Raw genomic sequence first — 8,936 nt, 5'->3', positions numbered from 1 at the left:
GTCGGCCTTGACGGTTCCGATTAATTACCGGGCGTTTTAAACCCACTACGAACCCCTTATGTGATGCAAGATGGAAATTCAAACGAAGGAAAGGACGCAGCGAAACGGGGAACAAGTTCACACAAGCACGTTTAATTGCACACACAGACCAGCACGGAAGGCATGTATACAGTCACAATCATCATGTACAAGAAAGCAAAAGCAAGTCAAGAAATGGCACGTATACACAATCACAGGCAAAAGAGATGTCCCGACTGAACCTGACACACGACAATACTGAACCAGTTTTACTTCAAGGACAGGCGCCACCCATAGTCATTTACACGAACCCAAAGGAAAAGATAAAGTTGTGACTTCCCTGCACGCGTCGGCCAGCGTCGCGTCCTTGACCTCGAATCCGAGCCTCCCCGATGTGGTCTGCGACTCGCACCGGCACGTGTAGCCGCTCCGCGCCACGAACGGGGCTTCCGGCACTTGGCAGAAGGCTCGCCCTCTCTCGATGTAGATGGCGACAGGGCCCAGGACGAGGATGCGCCGACTCGACTCCCTCCAGCTGGACTTGTAGGAAAACTCTCTGAAGAACTCGTGGACGAACGCAGCACCAACCACCACTGCAGACGAGCGAGGAGGAAGAGGAAGAGGGTGGAGGAAGAGAGAGGAGGAAGAGAGAGGAGGAAGAGAGAGAGAGAGGAGGAAGAGAGAGAGAGAGAGAGGAGGAAGAGAGTGGAGGAAGAGCGCCCCGCCCATGTCCGTCTTTTATAGCGCGGGGCTCCGCCCTTCACTCCACCCCGTTTTCAGCTCCACCCTCCTTCGAAGAGGTTCTCGAAAAGGGGTGTTCCCTCACCCTGACTGCCTCACGCTGCTGTTCCACCAATCGGTGGCGAGCTGCCCTTCCCCCTTCCCTCACACCAAGCGCGGGGAAGAATGGCGGGAAAAGCCAACGAGCATCGTTGGTGGTTTTTGTTTGTTTGAAATAAAAGATAGAGAAAGAAAAACGACTAACTGAAGGATCGCAGCCTGAATGGATCACAAAATTCCCTCTATACAACGGGTTTGGGCGAACTACAAAATGTACCTACAGAGATATCTCACCTGAGGGCCCTTTATGGTGAAATGCGAATTTCCACAGCCGTAACAATATATATATATATATATATATATATATATATATATATATATATATATATATATAGATATATATAGATATATATATAGATATATATATATATATATATATATATATATATATATATATATATATATATATATATATATATATATATATATATATATATATATACACATACACATACACACATACATATACAGTAGACTACGCGCAAGTCGGCAGTATGTAACTCGTCACTTCGCCAAAGTCGGCAGCGTCAAAAAGTCCCGAATTTATCTGATGTTAAAACCCTTTGAATAAAGTCTGTAAGTCGTCATCTCTAAGTCGTCACTTCGTCTAAGTCGTCAGATGTTGTCCGTTCCCGCGTAATGGAAACAAGTAAATTACCATGGCTAACTCGACACACGGAACTGCTGCCTCGTGAGAAGCAAAATTTCATGGAATCGTGATGCGCGCTCATTGGTGTACACCGCCATTGATAGGCTATTTATAACTGCGCTGCGTTTAGCTTAGTCAGGCCTAAGTCACATTTGCCACAGTGGCCGTGGGGTCTCCAAAATCTACAGCCACTCGCAATTATACGGCGGCCGCAGTATTTCCACAGTCACACAATGTAGCAGTCACATATGTTTTTATTTTTCAGGGAGCCGCACAGCGTATTTAGGCCGAAGTCACATTTGCCACGGCGGCCGTGGGGTCTCCAAAATCTACGGCCACTAGCAATTATACGGCGACAGCAGTATTTCCACGGTCACACAATGTAGCAGTCACATATGTTTTTATTTTTCGGGTAGCCGCACGGCGTATTTATAAATTGTGGAGACCGAAAACGTGGGGGTGCCGTACGGTCTTTGATTTGATGTCGCACGGTGACCTTAGGGCGTTCCTGCGGCGGCCATAGAATTTTCAAGGCAGATGCAAGGTGCCCGCAAGGCGACCACAGGGGGACCGCAGGGGGGCCCTAAGGCGAACGTGCGGCCAGACGGACGGTAACGAATGGGTTAATTTTTTTATCAGTTATTTTTTTTTTTCGGCTTGTCGAATTGCTACGGCGAACGTAGAAATGAAAAAAGTTATAACTCCGCGTTACAATTCCACGGCGAACTTACAACCTGTAAAATATAGCCAAACGGCGTAGGGCCACCCTGAGGCCACCGCAGAAACTCTGCGGTCGCCGCACGTTTGTCAATTCAGAGGGCGTACGGCCGCTGTATCCTCGCCGAGAACAAATGTGACTTCGGCCTCAGCGACCACGGTGCGCCGTCCCACAGGCCATCTGAAGAGGTAGCCAGGCTGCGCAATGCAGTCTCTTGGGAAAGAGTAACGGATCGATCGAACTTCGTGTTGAAGTCCGATCATGGTATTATATTGGCTTGTTTTGTACATCACCACACTCACTTACACATTGACATTGAGTGGTAGTGATCACCACGATGACCGTGTGTCATGCAATTTGTCGACATACCATCACCGATGGAAAACGAGTTGTCTTACAGTTGTTCATTATCTTTACTTTTGATAAACTGATTCATGAGTTCCATCTTTGCTTGATCACTTTCCAACTCAGCAATGAACCCCCACCTATGCCCCGAGGATTGTGTTTCTCTTTTGGTACAATAGCCGGCTGAGAGATTGTTGCGCCCTCTCACACGTACGTGTCCAGGCCACGTGCGACTTCATCCTTCACCCCACAGTCATCATGAATGTTCTCACACGTCTAAGTCGTCACTTTTTTCTCGGTCCCGACTTACGAGCAGTCTACTGTATATATGTATATATATATATATATATATATATATATACACATACATATATATATATATATACACATACATATATATTGTTGCGAATTCGCGCCCGCCGGCGTGCAAACGGCAACGTAACTCGAATTGCGGCACGTCGCCCACCGGACGGACAATTCTGTCGTGACCCTCTCGGACTAACGCCAGGAGCTAGTCACGGGTGGGCCTTTCGGCCTCACCACGATCGTGCCAATCGGCCCCCCGCGTGGGATAGGGTTGTTCGCCAAATTCGACCTACCTTCGTACCCACGCGGAGGGTAGACCGGGCGATCGCACCTCGCCGCAGGTCGACTCCGGACATGGGCCACTGAAGCGACCCGTTCCGTACTAGCGGGATAACCGAGCGGTGTCATCGTCGGCCTCGACGGTTCCGATTAATTATCGGGCGTATTAAGCCCACTACCAACCCTTTACGTGAAGCAAGATGGAGATTCAATTAAAGAAAAGACGAAGCGAAACGGGAAAACAGTTCAACATAATGCACATTTATTCTGCGGCACACGGAAAGCACACATATACAATTACAACAGAATGCACATATTTCAAATGCTACAAAAGAAACACAACAATGCAGATCTACAACCGACTACGCGAGCACACGGCAACACTTAAACAGTTTTACTTTACAGACGGCGCCAACAACACATTTACTCAAAAGCAAAAGAAAAGGGCCACCCTCAAAGACAAGGGGGCAGACGGGACCTGTGGGCCAATATTTGCACGGGACCTGAAAGAGCGGTCAGGTCCGCGAGACGGGGTGGATCCTACCCGTGTCTTTGTGATGAGCCGCAAATGTGGCGGCGCGGCGGTGCCCCGACTTCGTGCTCCTTCGTGGGTTTCGTTGGCACTGCTTGGAGTGGGGTGGGAACGGGGCCCCCTTTTCGCACTATCTCAGCACGGGGGGGAAAAGGGGGGAATTGTTGATGCTCTGGGGAAAGAGGATAGCTGGCTTGCTTGGGTCCCGCGACGAGCGATTCCACCGCGACCTCGTCGCCGACTTCCTTGCCTCGGACCTGAGCTACTCGGACTCTTCCCCAATTCTCCTCAGCCGACTGCAGCAAACCACCTGTACGCCCTCGCCTCCCGACTCACTCCGCGCTCCAACCCGAGTCGACCGCGCTCCAAGCTTCCCCTCTCTGCAGCTCCCCGACAGACTCCGAACACCGACAGACTGCGAGCTCCACTCGGCTCTCCGACCTCTCCAGACTGACTCTTCCAAACTGACTGCCAAATTCGCCCCGCGCCCGGCGCTTTATAGATGCCGGCAGGAGAACCCATATGCAAATTTCTGGATCAGAACGAGCTCGGGGGTGGAGCCACGCTCGCCCATTGGACAGAGGAAAAGGGGCGTGAGTCTCCCCTGATCCGAGAATTTGCATATCCCGATTCTACTCCGATGCGCCTGGAGGCGGGGCCAAACCACCCCTCGCTTGCTGATTGGACGGATCAGAAGTGGGCGTGTATCATTCCTGATCCGAATTCTCCTCGGAAAGGCCGCACTTTGCACTCGCGGTTCGGCGCGCGTCCCGTACGAGGCCAGGACAGCCTGACGCTCGGCGTTCACAAGCGGTGCGGGAATGGCCGCAGAAGGAGAGGTGAAGGTGGTGGAGGGTTTATTGTGGTGGTTTATGGCCATGGCGACGTTTAGAATGGCGGTGATGCGTTGTTTGCGGGAGCGAGTTGTGAAGGTAAAGGTCGTGGCTGTTGGCGTTGTTGTTGTTGTTGTTGTGAAGCGGCGTTGCGGTTGGTGGTTGTTGTGTGATGGCGGTTGAGACGTGGTTGGTTCAAAATAAAGATAGAACAGAAAAACGACTATCTCAAAGCGTAGCAGCCCGAATGAATCACATTTATTCCTTCTAAACAACGGGTTTGGGGCTAACTACACATGTACTTACAGAGATATCTCACCTACGGGACCTGAATGGTGGTTTGCGAATTTCCTCAACTGCAACAATATATACACATACATACATTGTATATATATATATATAGTGTTGTGGTTACCAAATTCGCAAACCACCATTCAGGTCCCTTAGGTGAGGTATCTCGGTAAGTACATGTGTAGTTAGGCCCAAACCCGTTGTCTAGTGGGAATACATGTCATTTATGCGTGCTGCGACTCTTCAGGATAGCCGTTTTTCTTTTGCTATCTTTATTTTGGACCAACCGCCATGATTACCACCACAATCACAACATCAACCACCAACCACAACGCCGCTTCACCACAACCGCCACGACCTTCCCGTCACACCTCGCAACCGTAGCATCGCCACCGTTCTTGCCCCGCTGTGGGTACCGGTGTTGGACTCGTGCAGGGCGCGCGTCGAACAGCGTGTACAAAATCACGGATTTTGTGCTTCAAAAACAGATCAAAAACGACACACGCCCACTTTTTGCCGTCCAATCGGTGAGCGAGGGGCGAATTGGCCCCGCCCCCAGGGCGATCGATATATGCAAATTTATGGATCAAAAAGCCTTCACGCCCACTTTTTCTCGGGCCAATGGGGAGCGAGGTGAAAGGTCGAAGGGAGGGGGTCAAAGATGAGAGGGCGAAGCTACGGGGCGGATAAAAGGACCGTGTTCGTCAGTCCAGGAGAGTCGAGAGGCGGAGAGTAGGAGAGTAGGAGAGTCGGAAACAGAGAGTCAAGACTTCGCGGGCGGTGGAGCTGCTCGTCGTGTGCGTTGGAGTCGGAACGGAGGGGACGGAGCTGTGGAAAGGCGGCGACACCAGACGAGGGGGTGCTCGCGTCGTGCAGGAAGCTGCACCCGAGGGAGGCCGACAGCGCGACCTGACCGAGGTGGAGACGCTCGTCGCGGGATAATAAAGATCCTCTATACCCCGAGCATCAGCAACCCCCTCCTGTTTCCCCCCGCGCTGAGATAGTGCGACCAAGGGGGCCGCTTTCCCACCCCCTACCAGACACTGTCCGCGAGGCCCGCGGAGTTGAGGCGCCATCGCCGCTCCGCGTCTCATCACCAGACGGGTAGGCGCGACCCGGTCTCGGCCTCAGGCCCGCCTCATCCTTGAGGGTATTTCTTTTCCTTGGTTTTGGGTATGTGTTGTCGGCACCGTCTGTGAAGTAGAATTGTATAAGTGTTGCCGTGTGCTCGGTAGTCGGTATTAGCTCTGCATTGTGTCTTCGCTTTTGCATTTGCTTTTTGTGTAAATTGAATTGTGTTTTTCTTTTCTGTGTGCTTTTGGTGGAATTGAATATGTGTGCTTCCCGTGTGCCGCGAATAAATGTGCTTTATTATTGAACTGTTCTCCCGCTTCGCTTCGTCTTTTCCTCTATTGAATCCCCATCTTGCTTCACGTAAAGGGTTGGTAGTGGGCTGAATACGCCCGATAATTAATCGAACCGTCGAGGTCGACGATAACACCGCTCGGTTATTCTGATAGTACGGAACGGGTCGCTTAAGTGGCCCGTGTCCGAAGTCGACCTGCGGCGAGGTGCGATCGCCCGGTCTACCCTCCGCGTGGGTACTTAGGTAGGTCGGGTCGGCGAGCAACCCTATCCCACGCGGGGGCTGATTGGCTCGATCGCGGTGAGACCGAAAGGTCCACCCGTGACTGGTTCCCGGCGTTAGTCCGAGAGGGTCACGACTGGATTGTCCGTCCGGTGGGCGACGTGCCGCGATTCGAGTTACGTGGCCGTCAGCACGCCGGCGGGCGCGAATACCGCAACTATATATATATATATATATACATATATATATATATACATATATATATATATATATATATATATATATATATATATATATATATATATATATATATATATATATATATATATATATATATATATATATATATATATATATATATATATATATATATATATCCTGGTGTTGGCGCAGTGGTTAGGGCAGCGGCTTGGGATCCAAAAGGTCCTGAGTTCAAGCCCCGTTGGGCCACTGAATTAATACACCAGGGGGTTGACTCAGCCTGTCATCCTTCCGAGGTCGGCGAAATGAGTACCAGTGTACTAGGCCAGTGTATACCCCGGTTAAAATAGGTGTACCATATCTCTGTGTCGTAAGAGGCGACCAGGGTTGCGTCAGGAAGGGCACCCGGCGTAAAACATGTGCCAAATCACTATGCGGATCTCATACGGATGATCCGCTGTGGCGACCCCTAACGGGAGCAGCCGAAAGAAGAAGAAGAAGAGATATATATTCCCCTCTCCCGACCCCGAGCATCAACAATTCCCCCCCCCCCATCCGCACTGAGATAGCGCCGGTAACCCCGTCCGCTCCCCGCCCCAACCGTGGTGTCGACCGACCACCACGTGCCTGCGCAACGCACGCCTGGAGGAGCTCACCGACCATACTAGGGGCACGGAGTCAGGCACATTACGCGGACATTGAGGCTAGCCCGCCATCGCGCCACGAGGGCGCGGGTAAGACCCCTTCGGTCTCGCGGACCTGGCCGATCACCCAGGTCCCACGTTCATTTGGTCCACGGACCTGTCTGCCTCCTTGCCTGTGAGGGTGGCTTGTGTTTTCTTTGCTTTTGGTGTAAATGTGTGTGTGTGGCGCCAGTCTATTAAGTAAGCCCGTATAAGTGCTTGTACATTGCTTTATTCGGTAGTAGCTCTGTGTTGCTTTTATTGTTTTGACTGTTATATGTGCATTCTTGCTATAACTGTGTATACGTGCTTGTCTGAATGTGAATTAAAAGTGCTTGTCAAACTGTTTCCCGTTTCATTGCGTCCTTTCCTCTGGTTGAAATTTCCATCTTGCATCACGTAAGGGATTGGTAGTGGGTGTAGACACCCAATAAATAATCTGAACCGTCAAGGTCGACTATAACTCTGCTCGGTTATCCCTGCAGCACGGAACGTGCCGCTTAAGCGGTTCGTGTCTGGAGTCGACCTGCGGCGTGGTAAAACTCCTCGGTACGCTACCCGCGCGGGTACTGAGGTATAGCGACATTCGGCGATTCACCCTACTTCGCGTGGGTAGAATGCGGACTGGGTTGTGGTGAGGTTAAACCCCCACCCGTGGCGAGCTCCTTGGCAGTAGTTCCAAGAGGGTCACGACTGACGCGTCGCGATTTCAGTTACGTGGCCGATCGCACGCCGGGTGGGCGAAATTCGTAACAATATATACATACATACAACCTATTTTTCTTCTTCATAACAGCCCCAGTTATTCCCATTCTTGCAGGGTTGGCCAAGGTGTGATGTTTTACTCAAGTCTTTCACTAACCAGCTGGCTAGGCCTGATGTTTGACTCAGGATTGGGGAAGAAATTTGTAATTTGGCCAGGGTGCTGGTGATAGCTCACCTGCTCTTCATGAAGGACACCGTGGGATCTCTAATGTGCAACAAATAATTCTGGCAGAAGGGAAGCCAGTTTAACATCCATCCAAGGGACAGCATACACATTGACGAATCACCATGCCTGTGAAACGTCAGAATGACAGGATGGAGCTGGGTCAGGATCCAAACCCCGGCTAAACAGTTTCGAGCAGAGTGTGCGTTCGTAGAGGCTACGCCATCCTGTCAGCCACAGCACTGTTAACTGATAACCTAATAATCCTTTATAATTTGAAGTATTTTATACTCACAAAGTTAGTGCATCGAGTGTTCTTTCTCAAGATAGATCAGTGTTATGCGCACACTCGCCTCCAAGCTATCTTGCTTGGGTTCAAATCTCGTCCAAGCTATAGTCTCCCTGGTGTTTCGCTTGTAGGGCGAGGTATCAAGTTATGTGCCATCTGGAGGATCTGTGGGCGAGCTCGACTGTGGGGTGGGGGGCGGGGGGGAGGGAGGGAGTGACGGGATGGTACGGGACGTTAAATATCACTCGAAACTAATATAATCGATGGAACCCTGAATAAATTTCAAATCCCTGTTATGTTCAGTTGAAGTCAGACCTGTTCAGCTGGTTCGTGAAAGACTTGGGCAAAATATGTTCCCTGTGGCAACCTCACAAGATGGGGAAAAATAGAAGATCAAGTGTTCCCTCTCACATGGGAGTGGGCTGTGGTTGGGGTG

Source organism: Eptatretus burgeri, chromosome 13 (assembly GCF_056783735.1).
Source record: "Eptatretus burgeri isolate ZD-2024b chromosome 13, Ebu_testis_v1, whole genome shotgun sequence".
Classification (NCBI taxonomy): domain Eukaryota; kingdom Metazoa; phylum Chordata; class Myxini; order Myxiniformes; family Myxinidae; genus Eptatretus; species Eptatretus burgeri.
The sequence above is the reverse complement of the archived record's forward strand: the minus strand, read 5'-3'. Positions refer to the sequence as shown.